The sequence below is a fragment of the Camelus bactrianus genome, chromosome 9, assembly GCF_048773025.1.
Source record: "Camelus bactrianus isolate YW-2024 breed Bactrian camel chromosome 9, ASM4877302v1, whole genome shotgun sequence".
NCBI lineage: Eukaryota > Metazoa > Chordata > Mammalia > Artiodactyla > Camelidae > Camelus > Camelus bactrianus.
Window position 1 is genome coordinate 32878062 of NC_133547.1, and position 18912 is coordinate 32896973.

Genomic DNA, 18912 nt, shown 5'->3' on the forward strand with positions numbered 1-18912 from the left:
CCCAAGGTCACACGGTTAATTAGCCAGGATCTGAAAGTAGTCAAAGCTCTTAACCACATGTTATACACTGGTCCTTATCCCACTCAATCCCCATCTAGATAATAAATTCTGTCTAAACCAAACTTCTGGTGTTTCAAGACCAGAAGCCCCAGAGCTCCTTGCAGGGAATAAAAGCATTTACTTTATCCTGTCTAACAAAGGGTAACTGTATGGTTCCCATGACTAAGGTCACCATACATCCAGCTTGCCCAAGACAATCCAGGTTTGCACCTGTTGTCCTGGTGACAATTATGAATTGCACTCCCTTTCACTTTCAGTGGCATCCTTCTGGATCATTTAAATAAAATGTCTAATCTTTAACTTAATATGTCCGAAAGTGGGAAATGAGCTTTGTGTATGTGTACATGTTTCCCCTGAGATTTTGAATCCTTTACCTTTAAAATATTTGGCTGTTTTGGGGAGGGTATATAGCTCAAGTGGTAGGGCACATGCTTAGCATGCACAAGGTCCTGAGTTCAATCTCCAGTATCTCTAAAGATAAATAAACCTAGTTACCTCCCTCCCAAAATAAAAAATAATTAAGTAATGTAAAAAAAATTCGCTGTTTTTTCTTGAATTGGTATTGCCAGATTTCTATCTTTAAAGCTAAATCAGAATACTCTCGGTCTCTGAAGTCCCCTGGCAAAAGGGCTAAGAGAGTACAAAGGAGGAATGAGCCCTTATACCTATGACACAAAGCGCTGATAATAATTCCAATTAGAACTCAGCTAATCTCCTATCTTTCTGCTTCACCCAAGAATTGTTGTTGAAGTCGTTTTGTAAACGGCATTCGAATGTATCCTTGACCAAACACTGTTAGTCACTTTCGATTTGATTTTCACTCTCTAGGTTGACACGCTCACTTGCCTGATCATTAAGGAAGGAAGGCGCATCCTCTCCCGATTCACGCAGGTGCGGGCGGTGGCCTCAAAGCTCTCATGCACTTTCAGGGCAAACAGAGAAAGTCACAGCTTACTCGTTCCCCCGCTGAACTTTTATTTCTTCCTGCTGTGCTTCAGTTGTCCTTGATGCTGCTTTGTTTTATGACCTTAGCTTGTCTTCTCTTAATCCAAAAATAAATAAATAAGGCTCACAGTTATACCCCTTTTATATGCCTTCTGGGTATCTTCCTGCCACTTAGCACTGTTTTAAAGACAGAGTGATGTCCTGTTACAGATCACAGGTAGACACCAGACTAGAATGCCCTTCCTATCTTCTCCCTCTGGTGAAATCTTACCCATCCTTCCAAGCCCACATCAAATGTCTCCTCTTCTGCGAACACTCCAGACAGAATTAATTGCACCCTATCTGTGACACTGCTGTTTTGTTCATCTTGTATTATGATCTTGTATTATCCCTCAGCTGTGTGCTCAGTCAGAACAAGGTCCCTCACTTATTTGTATATCCCTCCCTTGGGCCTACCACAAGGTCTGAAATGTATGTAGTCAAGAAATGTTTGATGAATGACTAGCACTTTATCTTACACAAAGTTGTTTCAAAAATACTCTCTCATCTTAGCTCTATAGCAATCTTATGTAGTATAAGATTATGACTGTCTCCATTTCATAGATTGGAAAGCTGAGAAACCTGGAAGGTAAAGGGTATAGGGAGAGGCTGTGAAACACTCTGTAGGTTTCCAAGTAAATAGATTTATATTAATTATACATGACAATTTTCCTTGGCAGTTAAGATAATTTTGATTTAAGAAGAATGATTTGATTTGACATTTTTTTTCCTAGTATCCGGAGAAGATTTCTGAAAATGTCTTTCTGTTCTTTCTTTATAGGAACAGAGGTGAGCTACTATGAGCTTCACTGTGGCAGTTTCACCTGACACAAATGGTACGGGTCACAGGCTACACTTCTGAAATGACACAAGTCATGGAAGTCAGGCCTTGGAACTTTATTTCCCAAGTAGGTTTTCCATGACTTTTAGAATGGCCTCCAGAGTTGACTGGCCTCCACAGAGCAGACTTTGGTCAATCTTCATGATGCCAGCCTACCAGCAAAATGTCCAGGAGCATCAGAACACAGCTCAGGCCACATAGGTGAGACTGCTCTCAGAACACTGCAACTGTCTAAGCTCCCTTTGGAAGGTTCCAGACCTTTTCACCTTAAATCACTCAGTTATTTTTCTCTCTCAAGAGGTTGGGATGCAAGAAAAATACATTGACATATAATGTCATTTGCACTTGACCTCTGAACAAGAAACAATGTGAATTTACTAAATTTACTAAAAATATACAGTTGACCCTTGAACAGTAGAGGGGTTGGGGCGCTGACTCTCCGTGCAGTCCAAAATATGCATAACTTAACAGCTGGCCTTCCATACGTACGCAGTTCCTACGTATCTGCAGTTCTGCATCCACAGAATCAACCAACCACAAATCACTGCAGTATTTACCACAGAAAACAATCCACGTGTAAGTGGACCCACACAGTTCAGACTCACACTGTTCAAGGTCAACTGCAATATATATAACACTGTTTTATATGTATATGTATATATGTATACGTAAATATATATATGTGTATATATATATATATATATATATATATATATATATATATATATTTATCTTCCCCTTATATCACTAAAATCAGTTTTAGTCCATGCACACAAAATAAATTAAATATATAAGCAAAAGGAAAAGATCAGCAAATGAGTGTCAGCTGCAGTGAGCCACAGGAAGATGGGTCCTGAAGGCAGGCCAGTCGGGCGTGTCTGCTCTTCTACACGGAGCACCTGTTACGTACCGGGCACTGTGCTACATGTCAGAGGTTCAGTGCTGGGGGGGGGCAGACATGGTCCCTGACTTCACAAAGCTTACATTCTCAGAGGGAAGCTCACTTTGGGCACATAACTGCAATAAAGCGTAAGTGCTATTATTCAAAGGAGCAAAGGGAGGCCTGAAGAAGGGATATTTAGGCTCAGATGAATGGATTAATATATTAGTTTGGCAAAACAGGGGAAGGAAGAGAGGAAAATGAGGAAGAGCTTCTCAGGTCGAGAGAGAGAAGGCGCATACTGCAGCGTGTTCCCTTTGACTACGGGAGACTAAATCTGGCTATCTGAGTAACCAGGAAAAGTTAAGAATATAATAGGCAGAGAGTCAAAGCCTGAAGAGGTAGAATAAAAATCCTGCACCTTGTAAGTCACGTTAAGGAGCTAGGACTTTAGAACATTCAGAGCCATGGCATGCCGGTGAAGTTTTAAGCAGAGTAGTGGCCTGACAGACTGTCACTGACTGGTGTATGAAAAGGGGAGTGGAAGGGGAAGAATGAGGGTAATGAAACTATTAAGAGTCTATTATAAAGTCGCAGTGTAATCGGTTGCAAAAATGGATATAAAATATTCCTGTCCCTCTATCCACAGCTTTTGATAGTGCCTTGTCATAGTGACTCAGTGACTTTGGATGACATTAACAAATATAATGCAAACCAAGACTTGAAAAGTTCTTGTTTTCTGGAGTTGTTCTCTCTTACTGCACTTGGAATCCTGACACTGCCACCTGGATGAGCCCAAGCTCGCCTGCTAGAGAATGAGCGGCCACAGGGAGAAGAACCTCGGCATCCTAGCCAAGAGCCATCCAGCTGTCAGCTGACAACCCACCCACCACTGGATGTGTGAGTGGGGCCGCGGTGGGTCATTAAGCCACCAGGCAACTCACCAGTAGATCACAGACACAAGAGAAAGCCCAACAGAGATTAGCCAAACTGGTCCAGACCGAAAGCACTATGTGGCTGACCCACATAAATATGATTTAAGTAAGATGATCTCTATTTTAAGCCACTAGGTTATGGGGAAATTCATGTTACGCAGCAAACACTAACTGATACATCTGCAAGAGAGGAAGCTGGCCTGAATTATCATGTTAACAGTGAGCATAGGCAAGACATAGGATCAAGAGATATTTAGATGTTTCAGTCAAAAGAACTCCGTGATTCTGGACTTGGATCAATAAGTAGATGGTAGGGTCTACTGGGTGAGCTCCAGGATAGTAGAGGAGAAATAGATATGAGGAGGAAAAAAGCAAGTAAAATTAAGAATATGTAGAACTTGTGGTGATTGAAAAACATCTAGGCAAGGATGTCAAACAGGTCATTGGAAAGATGGCTGGAGAACACAAGAGAGATCCAGACTGCAGGCACAGATTTCGTATTTGTTGATGTAGACTTTGTGATGGAAGCCACGGTAGATAAACTTCTCTAAGCATAACAGGGAGAGTGAAGAGCCTAAAGGGCCCTGATAGTTTCTAAATATGTCATTTTGAACAAGGTACTCAACAGCTCTGGGCCTACTTTACCACCTGCAAAACGAGGTAACATTAACTGACTTACTGAGCTCTATTAAAGATTAAATAAAACTTATTTTGTTTCAATCATCTGATGTATATTAAGAACTAAAAATTGTTAATTACTTTCCCATCACTTGCAATCAAATTACACAATAATATAACAGAGTTGATTTTGCTCCTTGATTCTACTATTGAATATTTGTGGATTGGTGATGAGTTTTAATCATGGGCACCAAGAATACTAGATTCCTTATGCTCCTTTTGAAATTTTAAATGGTTTTGCTTAAATTACATGCACCAGAATTACCTGTGGTGACACACCTTTGATCAATTAATCTTCAACAAAGGAGGGAAGAATATACAATGGAGAAAAGATGATCTCTTCAGCAAGTGGTGGTGGGAAAGCTGGACAGCTGCATGTAAAGCAATGAAGTTAGAACACACCTACACACCATATACAAAATTAACTTAAAATGGCTTAAAGACTTAAATATAAGGCATGACACCATAAAACTCTTAGAAAAGAACACAGGCAAAACACTCTCTGACGTATCATAGCAATATTTTCTTATGTCAGTCTCCCACGACAATTGAAATAAAAGCAAAAATAAACAAATGGGACCTAATCAAACTTATAATCTTTTGTGCAGCAAAGGAAACCATAAACAAAACAAAAAGATAACGTGTAGAATGGGAGAAAATACTTGCAAATGATGTGACCAACAAGGGATTAATTTCCAAAATATACAAGCAGCTCATACAACTCGATAACAAACAAACAAACAAAAAAAGACCCAATCAAAAAATGTGCAGAAGATCTAAATAGATATTTCTCCAAATAAAACATACAGATGATCAACAGGGACATGAAAAGATGCTCAACATTGTTAATTATTAGAGAAATGTGAACTAAAACTACAATGAAATATCACCTCATACCAGTCACAATGCCATCATTAAAACGTCTACAAATAATAAATGCTGGAGAGGGTGCGGAGAAAAAAGAACCCTCCTACACTGTCGATGGGAATGCAAATTGGTGCAGCCGCTATGGAGGACAGTATGGAGGTTCCTTAAAAAAATAAAAACAGAGTTATCAAATGATCCAACAATCCCACTTTTGGGCATATATCTGGAGAAAACTCAAAGTCAAAAAGATATATACACCCCATGTTCATAGTAGCACTATTTACAATAGTCAAAACATGGAAGCAACCTAAATGTGCATTGATAGATGACTGGATAAAGAAGATGTGGTATGTATGTATAAAGCTGAATCACTTTGCTGTACACCAGAAACTAACACATTGCGAATCAACTATACTTCAATAAAAATTTTTTAAAGAATTTCCTGTGGTGATTGTTTCAAATGCAAATTCCTTAGCTCCACTCTGGACCATCTAAGCAAGAAAGTCTAAAGAATGCAAACAGGATTCTGCATTTTTAATAAGCTCCCAAAGTGATTCTATGCACACACTCCAAAGGTGCATTATCTAAACCCTTCTCTGTGGCTCCTTAGCAATAATATAAAAACAAGCAGAAGTTGGTGAAATTTATTTGATATCCTGTGAAATTCACACACCAATGGCTACTTCCTAAGCATCCTCCCACGAGTTTTCTGTTGCACTAACTCTGAGCCCCAGACACACACCCCCACCACCACCATCACCAGGTAAAACTCTACAAACATTCCTTCTGCCAGTGAGTCTGACTGGCCTTCCTGGAAACAGAAATCCTTGGCCTCCTCCTGAACCATTTTGTTAGATTCCCAGAATAGAGTCCGACCCATTCATTCCACGATCCCAAAGCTCCCTCTCGGCGCACTCTTGATCTCCTCCTGCTGAAGTTCTGCCTCATCACACGGGCAGCTCTGCTTGGCTTAATAAACAGTCACATACATGACATAGTGTCAGATTCATGAAATCAGTTGCTGATTGAGAATAAATATTGTCTCACAGCTGTTAGGAAGGTTCAAGTACTTCAAACTGACTGCAGAAAGAAAACAGGGCCAATCTGTTCTCTTCTGCAAAATGCCAATATGTTTAAGCAGGCACGTCTGATGCTTTTCTTTTGCACAAATTACAGGGTGGACTAGAAACCAGGGTGGCATGAACAGAGAGGCGTATTTCAGGGGAAATAAGGCAGCAGCAAATCAATGAGCCTGAACCTGCACAGGTAGCTGCTTGTCACGGGCTCTTGAAGCCCCGTCAATGCGAAGGCGGAGCTGTAATCACAGGGGCACTGTTCTAGGCACGTGGTTTTGCAAACTTGCTCGTTCTCAGCTCTTGGGATCAAAAATGCAGGATCCTTAAATGCACTGTGTTCGTTTGCGTATGCCTCAGCAGCTGGAGCAGAAGGGAGGGGATATGCTGGGAAGCCACACACAGGTTCTAAAATAGCACTAAAGGCCTATGATTAAAATACCTTTAAGTCTGTTCAGTGACACCACGTGCCAGCTCAACGTGCATCTCCCTCCCAGCTCCCTCTCTCTCTGTTTCAACCCCCTCCTTCAGGGAGCCTGCACATTTGCCGAATCACTGCAGCTTGAAACAAAGAAAAGATAATCCTTCTCTGAATAAAATCATTGAGAGAGTGAAAAAAGCCCAATCTCTACACTCCTATGGTGAGGCTGGATTTTATATTTCTGCCGGTGCATTGTGGAATACATATTTTCAAATAACGAGTTACCAGCAGGTTGGTGATTTCCTCCTGTGTGACTAATGTAGCCCCGACAGACCCAAGCTAAAGCGTCCGGGGTCCTTAACACACTTCAGGCCCATAACAGGCACAGACGAGAGGCAGTGCTCACCCCCAGGGACCGCGTGCCGTTCCAATGTCTACCCTCATGGGTAGAAAAACCTTTGGTTTTTGGAAAAAAATTTTTTTTCTAGAAGCAGCTGTATATAGGTATATTTTTCTCATTCAGAGAGGAAATTGCTTAAAGGGAAAAGATAGCATGCGCTTCCATATGCCTGTGGCTTGCTTTGACTCCACAGGCATTAATGTCATTGTCACTGCCGATAAGTCTCCTTGCACATAATTGCCAGTATCAGCTGACACTGGGCAGCTCAAGGAATCTGCTGGAGGCCACAGTCTCAATCGCAAGAGATGATTTTATAGGTCAAGTGAGGAAAGAGAGATAGTTTAGGTCACTCTTTTTGATAATTCTGTTCTCTCTCATGCCTAACTAAATCCAATTAAAATGTATGTGTCAGGATTCTCTGATTGGCTAAGGATCTCAAAATCTGAGGACTTAAAAAAAAACAAAAACAAAGATTCTCCAGTCACTGTAAATTAAATTACATTAAACTCATTCCAGCGTAATTCAGTTAACTCCTCTGTTCAAGACACTGTTTGATGAATGATTCAAACACAATATATTTTTCAAGCTTTTTTTCCAAAAGTTTACTAATAATTGTTTTACAGCAAAGTAGAATTATTAACTCCATTTTAAATACCATAAGAAATCTGAGGCTTAGAAAATTTAAGTAAGCTTACCTAAAATCATGAAGCTATTAATACAAAATAATTCCAAGCCCACTATTCTTCTTACTGTAAATACATCGTGTTGCAGGAAAGACTAATTCTATGGCTATGTCTTAGTCTGTTTGGGGCAGCTGAACAAAATACCATAAACTGAGTAGCTTATAAGCAACAGAAATTTATTTCTCATAGTTCTGGAGGTTGGGAAGTTTAAAAGCAAGGCACCAGCAGATTCAGTGTCTAGTGTGAACCCAATTTCTGGTTCAAATTTCTGGTTCTAGCACCTGCTAACTATAACCTCTCATGGAGGAGGGGTGGGGGACCTCTCCAAGGTCTTTTTGATAAAAGGCACTAACCCCATGCATCTGGTCTCTGCTCTCAGAACCTAATCACCTCCTAAAGTTCCCATCTTAGGGGGCTAGGATTTCAACATACGGATTTTGAAGGGACATAAACATTCAGTCCATTGCAGGCAAGAACTATGATTAAACAAGATGCCCAATGCTAAAGCTAGAAATGAAAGTTTACTCGATTCTTAATGAAGTTGTCTAATTAATAATCTAAGTGGAAAAATCACTAAGTTTTCAAATAACCTCAATCTCTATTTTCAACTAGAAGTTAAAAAGCGTCCTATTTCTTGACAGTTTAAATTGTAATCATTTTAGTGCAAACTTGTAAATACAAGTCATTTCTTTATTTTACAGCAATTACAGTAAATACAGCTGTAAATGTGTATTGCAAATGTGAGCTGTACTGAGGAGGTGTCTAAGTACCTATCACGTCCTCCTCATCCCCAGTGAGGAAAACAATTGGAGACAATGTCTTCTATTAAAGTTGTCATGTTTTGTCACCGTGTGTGACCCTTCTGTACGGGCCTCAGCTGGGGGACCTGGAGCGCCCAGAGCAAGAATTCAGACTCCCATTTCCGAGTGGATGACAAAACAGCCAGGTCACAAGAACTGCTATTTGGTCTCAGACCAGTTGTCGAATCTCAAAAAACGTTCCAGTTTTTTGAGATAGATCGGATTTCACTGTGACATTTGGAAAACAGTTTCCTCTGCCTCCTTACTTCTCCATGAACACGCAAAGTAAGTCCCTGCTACCTGAAGAAGACAATTCACCAGAGCCTAACTAGCAACATAGTCATCAGTGTCACCATAATTTTTAAACATGAAGAGAGGGAACTTCTAAAATTGCATTTAAAGCCATGGCAACAACAAAAAGAAATACTCCTAAAAAGAGCTTAGTAACTTTACATGGTCTATAAGTCTACCATAAACGATCAATAAATAAAATTGTCCATACTTCAGGGAAGTCCTGAGGGCAAGTAGGCTTTGCTTCTCTCACTGCGTGATCTAAAACAAACAGACTGGGTTTCATTCTGGTTCTGCCCTCACTGGACAGGTTACCCTGGACAAGTTACTTTGCCTGTTCGATCCCAAATGTTCTCACCTTTACAACAGGCACAAAAAAAAATTAGTTTTTATCTCATAGCATTATTGTAGGGTAAAAAGAAGTAACATTTGTAGAGCATTGAACGCAATTCTTGAAACATAGTTAATATGTTTCTTTTTTCTTTTCTTTTGACCTTCTTAGTCTCTAGGCCTGCACCACTACAGCCACCACCACAACTACAACTACAGCCACCACCATAGCAAACGTGTTCTCTGACGTGCCTCACTGGAGTTGTCGTTCTGAAACACTTTAAAAAATGTCCCCGTTCCCTGATTTCTTCAATCCCTCACCACCTTCGCCCTCCCCATCCCCGATGTCCACATTCCTAAAGCACACTGCAGGACCAGCATATGCAGAAGGGAGAAAGTGTCTGAGGTGCAGCCTTATAGAAAGGCCTTTCCTCCCCCGGGTAGTGGCAGGGCTTTATTACTCAGAAGATAAGGCAACAAGAAGCTGGATTAGGATCTGCCCATTTCATCATAGGCTCATTCAGGCCGTTTCTGAAATTAGGTCTCCTGGTCTAATGTACCTTATTTCTAGATCTACATGTACCTTATTTCTAGATCTACAACCATGGTTCCTTATAAATGTCTACAAAATGTCATAGCAAGAAATAAAACCCAGCTGCTCCTGGTCGCTGTGTCTACCTAAGGGACATGGTCAGACATAGGTAATGAAACTCTGGCTGACAGGCTGGCAAAGGATCATTTCTTTTCATTCTCTGTACATGAAAGAAAGAGCTTATGAACCTGTGAAACCTGCCAGTGTGTACATTAAAATAAAATCTCCCCCATGAGACGTTTGACTTTCAAAGCGATGTAGAGGTCATGTATCAAAATTAAGCAGGTGCAAAGAATCTCAAGATATCAGCAATTCAACTCTAGAAACTTGAAATGGTTCAATAAAATGAAATATACATATTTTATTCACCAAGTGAAAAATATTTTTGACTCATCACAGAAAACGGATTATTGACAAGCCAGCTAACAGGTTAAGACTGAGACTTGAAGGAGCAATTCAAATTACCTTGAGTTATAAGTGATGTGGAATGAAAAGCCACCATTTAGTCTTAGGAAACAGATGGGGAGAAAAATTTAGCCAATTTCTCAATGTAGCAGAAACATCTTCTTGGTGATGCCTAAGTAAGGGGCAGAGTTAGGAAATCCATGCAGATTTCAGAGTTAGAAACTTGGTACACTTCCTCTAGCCTGTTAAATAGGGTAATTTTTTTAAAAAGTCACATCAAAGGAATGAGGGATAAATCTTCACACACCTCCTTCCTCCAAAAAAATTTTCCATTAGACCTTTTCTTTAAATTCTAAGGATCTAGTGAAACATTTTTGTTGTTAAAGGCCAAAAACCTTGGTAAAGTGTGGCTGAGAGTAGAACTACTTTGAAGAAAACTCTCACTAAGACCTTTATGTGGATAGATCTGGTCCATTGACTTCATTCAAATGTTTAAAAAAGCCAGGTCAGTAATAGTGATAAATAATAAACAGTAATAATATAAAATAAAAACACCTACAGAGCACTTACTATGTGCTACGTATGGTTCTCAGTGCCACGCATACACTAATTCAGTTAATCCTTACAACCTTACAGTCCTTATGAGACCGGTGTCTTTTATTCATCTGCAATCTAAAGATGGAGAAACGGAAATACAGAGATAAACAGGCTAAACAAGTTGACCGAGCCATACAGGTAGTGAGTGACAGAGCTTGGATTTAAACTTGAACAATCTTGAGTTTTTGGAGTTGTGCTCTTATCCACAAATACAAGAAAAGCAACAGTGAAAGAATGATGACGCAGATTTTCCAGTGTATTTTGGGGAACTAAAAGGGAGTCATGGAGACTGTAGCACCTGGAGGACAAGCCCATCTGTGAGTTAGACTCAATCCTTGGGCCACTGGTTGCAGCCTTCGGCCGTAAGAAGATAAGGACTACATTGCCCAAAGTAGGACACGGTGGAAGCGGTAGCCTTGAGAATTGAGCAGGGTAGTAGTTCAAAGTTTCACGGTAGCTTGATTCTCAGAGACTAGAGAGATGGACAAAGGTGGGGTTTTGCGGAGTACCATACACTGGCTAACTTATTCATTGCATTATAAAAAAAATTTTAAAAAAGAACAGGATCTAAGACATTGACAGATACATGAGTCCCTGTGGAAACAGAAGTAAAAGGAGCCTTGGCAAAAGTTCCTAGAACAACACTTTGTTCTTAAGAAGGGATGCCACCTGCAGAGCCAGGCATTTTCAACAGTATCTTATGATCAGACAGAGGCAATGGCAATTGTGGGAGCCATACACAAAAAGCCAAGGATTTCTCTTATTTTTCCCGGGCTGTGTAAATCACAGGTTTGGAATAACCCAAGACATAGGGCAGGACCTGTGAAAAATGAGTGATATTAGACTTCATCCTTGGAAAATGAAAGCTAGGAAAAATTCCAGGAGGGCAAGAGTTTGTCTGCCTTCTTTTCCAAAAATATCTCCAGAATTGAGCACACTCATGGCATATAATAGTCATTAAATGATTATTTGTTGAATAAATACACCAGATTTCATTTCACCTAGAAAAAAAGGCTACATGATATTCTTACATCTTGGGTTTTAGAGCAATTCTTACTCTACTTGTTGTTGATTTACAAATTATTTTTAAGCTGAAAAGGACTTCTGCAATTAAACCTGCATTTTATGGATGAGGAAACTGAATGACCTGGAAACTCAGCCAGGAGTAAAGACCCACCAGGTCACAGGATCACTACATACTTTCCTTCTCAGAAAGTCTTACAGGATCAAAATAAAACTGCTGGTTGGGTCACAAAACTTCAGAAAGCTACATTCCTTTGGCATTACATATTTTCCACTCATCCATGCTATTGTGGTTACATAAAAGTAACTTCCACTTCCTGTAATGTCTTTTGTGGTCTCACCTCCAACTTTCACACATGCCATTTACTTCTACCCGAAGTTTTCTCACACTACTTCTTTGTAGGAAAAAGTCTTTCTTAGACCTCGAACTTTCTCGCCATACAGCCTTTCTTAACTAAAAAAAATTCCTTCATTGAAAGTTTACCCACTTACACCCTGGAGCCACTATCTGGTGGAAGGGTCCTTCCCATGTTCAAAGAGGCAATTAAGGTCATTCACTCTAAATTGGGTTAAGTGAAATGATTTTTCTGTAATAGATACTTTATTCAGTTGCTTTTATTTGCCTCTGATTCATTAAAGCAGGCATTTCAAAGCACAAGCCTCTTACCAATAATTTCTAGTGAATCAGTGTTTTGTTTATTTTTAACTCAGTTGGATGGGGCTAATCCTTTTTTTTTTTTCCTTTATTATGGTTTTAGTGGCTTATCTGTTTCTTATTCAGAGATATGAGAAATATTCCTCCCTAGTTGGTTTTAAAGAAAACTTCTGGAGACAAGAAGAAGGCCAAAGAAGCAGGGGTGCTAAAATTCAAGGTTACAGTGAGCAGTGACGCCAGCGTCACAGCAGGGTAGGGTGAGGGAGCTGTGGGATCCAGCGCCATACACCATGGGGCCCGGGAGGACACCTACCCACCTGTGCGTAGGGTAAGAGGCAGACAGACCTCAGTCTCAGCTGCGGACCCTGCAGCGGCCTGTGAACCCGCTCCAGCCTCTCTTGGTCTGCAGTCTGGGAGCCCCTGGAGAATGCCGACTTAGACAACCAGACGTGGATTAGAGAGCATCTGTGGAAGTACGGGTTTCCAGAAGAGAAGTTCCAGCGCACTGTTGGGGCAGAAACAAACAAACGAACAGGTTAGGACACAGTGGAGTAGGTAAGAGGAGCAGTTTGACTTCAGCTGTGTCACCATCTCCCGAGGTGGTACGGCTTAGGGCCAAGAAAGATCTTCCTCGGCCCATGATTTATCCCGCAAAGGAACAGGAGAGGATTGTGTAAGCATTCGTCTTTCCCCACTGTGTCTGGGAAGCTCCCAGAGGAGTTAATTTCTCTCTCACCCCATCTATAGTGCTAAATGCAGAGCCCTGTGACTTGCAGGGCAGAAAGTTTCTAGGAGAACAGCAGACAAGAATCTCAGAGAGACTTCAGCTATTACGTAGAGTGAAAATGGAAAGCTATTGGCATGTTTTGAGCATAGAAATGACATGACTGCTCAAATAAGAAGAAACTGACAGTGGGCAAGAGAACAAGAAAGAACAGTTAGGAAACTATTGCAATAATCCCCAGACAACAGTTGTCTGTAGCTTGGTTTATCATGAGAGCAGTGGCGATGGTGAGAAATGGTCAGAGACTGAATGTTCTCTGAAGGCAATGCTAAGAGGTAATGCTAAATGATTACATATGGTGTACAAAACAGCTTCATGAATGACTCCAAGGCTCTGGGCTGGATCAACTGGCATGATGGAGGCATCACTAAGTTCAAGAAGACTGTGGAGGAAGTCTTGGAGCACAGTCCAGGTGCTCAGTTTTAGATGAATTACGTTGAAAATTATTAGATTTTTTTTGAAGTTTAGTTGATTTACAATGCTGTGTTAGTTTCTAATGTATGGCATAGTGATTCATACACACACACATACATACACACACATACATATATACACACACATACATATATTCATTTTCATATAGGTTATTACAAGATATTGAATGTAGTTCCCTGTGCTATAGAATAAGAACTTGCTGTTTATCTGTTTTATATATAGTAGTTTGTATCTGCCAACCCCAAAGTCCTAATTGATCCCTTCCCCCTTTTCCCTTTTGGTCACCATAAATTTGTTTCCTATGTCTGTTGAAATGTCATGTAGGCAGTTGCAATGAGTCTGGGTTTAGGGGAAATATCCAGGTTATAGTTGTAAACCGTTTCATCATCAGTGTAGAGACTGTTTTTAAAACCACCAGACTTGTTAAGACCTTGAGCACACAGAGAAAACCAAGTTCAAGTGTAAGCTCCATAGCACTTCTACACTAAGAGTTTGGTAAGATGAGGAAGAACCAGCCAAAGAAACCGAAAATGAAAGGCCATTGAGATAAGAGAAAAACAAGAAGCATGTAGTGTCCTGGAGGCCAAGAGGGAAAAGAACTTCAAAAAGGATGAAGTGATCAATGGTACCAATGCTGCAGATGCATTAATAAGATGAGTACTCAAAAGTGACCATCGGATTTAGAAAACTAGAAGTCACTGACAGAGGTTGAGCAGAATGGCGAGGGGGAAACCTAACCGAAGTTGATTCAGGACAGATTGGGAGGAGGGTAATTGAATACACAAAATATAGAATAATATTTCAAAGAGTTTTTGTCCAAAAGAAAGTGGAGGAATGGAACAATGATTTGAGAGTGAATGGGGTCAGGACAAAATTTTTTGTGATCTAAAGAATTAACTGAATGAACTTTTTGGTGAAAGGTATTGCTTTAAATTTAAATAGAAATTAAAATTTCCCTTGATAATTAAGAGTTAATTTTTAATCTGATTCATTTTGAATGGCTAGGTTTAAAATTGGCATATATTTTGTTAACAAGAAGACAAACTTGTGGATTCATACAAATCAATTTGAGGATGCAGAGTAGTGCCAATGTAACTCTAATCAGATGCAGTCCTCAATTAAATATTTCCTTTAATATTTTAATTTGAGTGTAAAGAATTCTTATTGATTCTTCCGATTATTACAGATCATTGGATTCTTTTAACTCTTGTGGATGTAACACCACAGAACATAAAACTGGTCTAACAAGCAGAAGATAAAATATTAATACACCTAATGGTATGAACACATACACTAAAACTGTTAAAGAATTTATTGAGACATATTAATCAGTAACTTCCATATTTTTCATGTTAGCTTTTATGAGGAAATGACTCTAGGCTTGTATCAAAATGACTGTGAATAGATTTTAATTCTATTGAGCTATATATTGAGGTGTGAGACTAGAATTGCATTCAAAATTGCTATGGTGTGCAGGCTGCTCTAACATACAAATGGCATGCAACTGAATTTATGAATTATCTTTTAGAATAAATGGGATTCTCAGTTCTGAACTTGACTGGCTTCTGTGATATGTTTCTTAAAAATGTGCAGCATATCAATGTGGCATGGGGCAGACATCAATGACTGTTTGCCAAAATCATCCTCCCTTTTCCTTTTAGTGCCAGAAATCCCCAAATTTAGGTGAGCACACGGCAGCTCAACATGTAGACATTCCCCCTCTCTTTGTGCAGCCAGGTGTGGCCATGTGACTGAGAGCTGGCCTATGTGAAGGTGATGTAAAGCATCTTCCAGGAGGTGTTCTTGAAGAAAGGGTGCTCACCTTGATTTAGCCCTTTCTACTTCCTGACTGGAATGTAGCCCTATTGGACCATCAGCAAACTTGAGAATGGTGACTAATGCACAAGAAAGGTAGCAAAGAGATGGAAACCCACATCTTTCCCTAACCCTGTGGAATGCCATTCAGTCCTACGCTGTATCTTCCACATTTCTCAAATGCAAGAGAGAAGCAAGTATCTACATTATTCAAGTCACTGTAAGTCAATGCTTCTGTCCTGACCCTGTTACATGGGGTAATACACCCAGCTCCAGAAATTAATAGCTTTGAATGGTGTGAGGTAAAAATAGGGGACAGAATTCCCAGGAATAATGTTTGAGAGATTTTTTTAGAAAGAGAAATGATGACAACACAGATCCATATGGAGGATAATTGTCCGAAAGAATCTCTTTGTCTCTGGTCTTATCTAAGATGTTTATTTCTTACAGCAATGATTAAAAACGCATCTGTACTAAAGTAAGCTCTGTCCTTGACCACCCATCCCCAAATAAGAACAAATGCTTTGTGAATATTCTTGTACCCTGAATGGAAACATTACATTTTTCCTTACTAAAGGAGTTCAGGTGCCCAAACAAATGTGAAACCATGAATTTTATTTGAGCAAGAGGATAGTTGCCTGTACCTTTAACTGTCTTGAAAGAAATTTATTCAGGGGATGTTAGAGAATGCTCTTGGACTAACCTAAGAAGAAAGAATGAGATAATAACTCTTACTAATAGAAATACCTTTGATGATAGAGACAGAAGGTAGGAAATATGATCAAAGAAGGAAATCAGTGATGAGGTTCAGCCAGGAAAAGCTGTTTGTCATGCAATACATTCTGAACCACGTGAATCTTGATTTTCTGACACCAATTCAAGAATTTTCGATAGTTTCCAAAGTCAGTATTTTAATTTTTTCCTTCTTTGATTGTTTTTATTCAACAGTAAAGATGTTCCCCTTTTGGTAGTGAGCACTGTGGGTGGAATAGTGTTAATTCTGGCATCTTTGTGTGAACTTGAGAACATAATAGGAAATAGGATACTGTCTACATTTGACTCCATTAGGCACTGACACTAAAAATGGGGAAGGATGTGTTTCAGAGTCCCTGGCCATCATAGCTCTCAAGACGGGAAGAGGACATTTATACCTCTGTTCTCAGAAATATATGAAATTTTAAAATATTCAACCATCAGCTGTCATTAAAAGGAAAATGGAATAAATAAATTCTTGAATAAAAGGGAGCATTTTTGGTCTTTGGTAAATAGAAGTGGTGTATAAGGTCCTGAAAAGTAGATGTCTTCTCAAGGAGGAACAATCGGGCTATAAAACAAGAGGGAAACAAAGACGTTCTTCTACATGGGTTGAATTGAAGAAGCCAAGAAGAAACCAGTATGACTGTGCACCAAAGAGAATGTGCATGTCATAGAAGTGCCTGTGTGTTGTGCAGGAGCAAGGAAGAAGCAAGGGTGGGGATGAAGGATGAGGCTATGTAACCAGTCTCTGCTTCTGCATTTCAGGCATAGATCACCAGAACTTGGTTTTACTTCCATCAGTTAGAAAAGAAATACACAAGTGTATACTAAGTGAGTAGACCACCATAGGTACAGCCCTAATACAATTAAACATAACATATTATTAAATACTATTAGACACAATAGAATGAGCAACGGTGCCACTGGAAGATAACTGCTGGTAGGAAGATCCCGTAACAGGAACACGCAAATGCACCAAGGAATGTGCACAGACAGTAACTATGATAACAACAAAACACAAACCCAGCTCAATTTCTGACTAGATTAACTCAATCTCCATGCAAAAGGTTTAGCAAGGTAAGAGGGGTAACAATTTCCAAGCTCCTATTTCCAGATTCCATTTACCTCCCTCTCCACATTCCTACACAAGATTAATATCCCGCATACAAAACCTAGAAGAAACATGAAGAAGCAATTTAAAAAACACGTCAAGAGACAAAGCAATCACCAAAACCAGACTCAGATATGACCCAGATGTCTATGTATTAGACAGGGATTAAAAACGACTATGTTTAAATGCAAAAGACTCTAATGGGAAAGGTGGAAAGCATGTAAGAACATACAGGAATTTCAGCAGAAACTATATAAAAAAAGCAAAAGGAAATGCTGTAAGTAAAAAATACAGTGACATCTGAGGAACTCCTTCAACAGGTTCAGTGGGAGATTTAACACAACTAAGAAAAGAAGTGAAATTTAAAAGAGATCGATAGAAATCAGCCAGATTTAAACAGAAAGAGAAGAGGTGATTGTAAAAAAAAAAAAAAAAAAAAAAGGAATCGCAAAGGAAATTAAAGATTTTAAATTGAATGGAAATGAAAACACAAGGTATCAAAATCTGGGGTGAACCTAAACCCGTGCTTACGGGAAATTCATAGCACTACACACTCATAACTATACAAGAAAAATTTCAAACCAATGATCCAAGCTTCTAATCTAAGACAACTAGAAACAGAAAGAGTAAAATAATTACAAACCAAGCATAAGGAAGGACATAATAAAAAGAGCAGAAATCAAAGGAATTGAGGACAACAAGAAAAGTAATAAATGAAACCAAAAGCAGTCAGCAGAATTCAACAGCCAGCAGCTTCCCCAGCACCTCCCTTGGGTGGTTTCGTCGGAGAGCAACCTCTGGGGAGACACTTCCTCATGAACAGCTCTCCTTGGAACCCTAGATTGAGATTTCCAGCAAATTCCACCCGTGAGTACCCCAGTCAGTTCTCTGCCTTCTAGTGACGCATACTGTGTCTTCTCCAACAAAGTGTGTGTATCTCAGCCCTCCAGGTAGTGGCTGCTCCTTACATATGCTATTCTTGTATTTTTTTAGAGTTCTCTTCAGTTTATACCATCTAATTTTTAACTACTTGAATCCCCTGTTATAGTCAACAATTCTTTATATGTAACTTTCCCTGTTCAGGTAACGAATTACTACGTGGTTTCTGTCACAGAGTGATACAATCACACATCATTCTTCCTCCAACCCAGTGGTTTGAACATCCTACAGCAGGCTTAATACTACCCTCCCTCTAAGGATCTTCAAACCACTTCACTGCAGAGCCTAAACTCAACCCCACTCTAACAAAGGACAGAGAGTCAATTTTCTTTTTCTTGTGATACAGGAAGTTGCCTACATGTAACATGTGAGTCAGACACCGAAAGAAGCTTGTAATTTCCTTTTTACCCCTTGAATAGAAGGCAGAATAGATACAGCACTTGTGCTTCCCACCAGCTCTTCATTCAGTGCCTCTCTTGGGACCACCCAGGCTGAGAGAAAGAATTGTTCATATGTGAATAAAGCTTTCCACTGATAGGAAACACAGCAGGAAAGCC

General features: G+C 39.7%; 1 protein-coding gene across 17 annotated transcripts in view; it reads right to left on the bottom strand.

Annotated features, from left to right (window-relative positions):
- The window catches only part of FRRS1 (ferric chelate reductase 1), a 342186-nt gene that overhangs the window by 82428 nt on the left and 240846 nt on the right, over positions 1 to 18912 (bottom strand). For 16 of the 17 annotated variants that reach the window (XR_012509148.1, XR_012509146.1, XR_012509147.1 and 13 more), the window contains one exon: positions 12833 to 13020. The gene's annotated coding sequence lies outside the window, so the exon portion shown is untranslated. Of the gene's footprint in view, positions 1 to 4643; positions 4750 to 12832; positions 13021 to 18912 lie in introns of all 17 variants that reach the window. The other variant, XR_012509143.1, reaches the window with a different exon arrangement.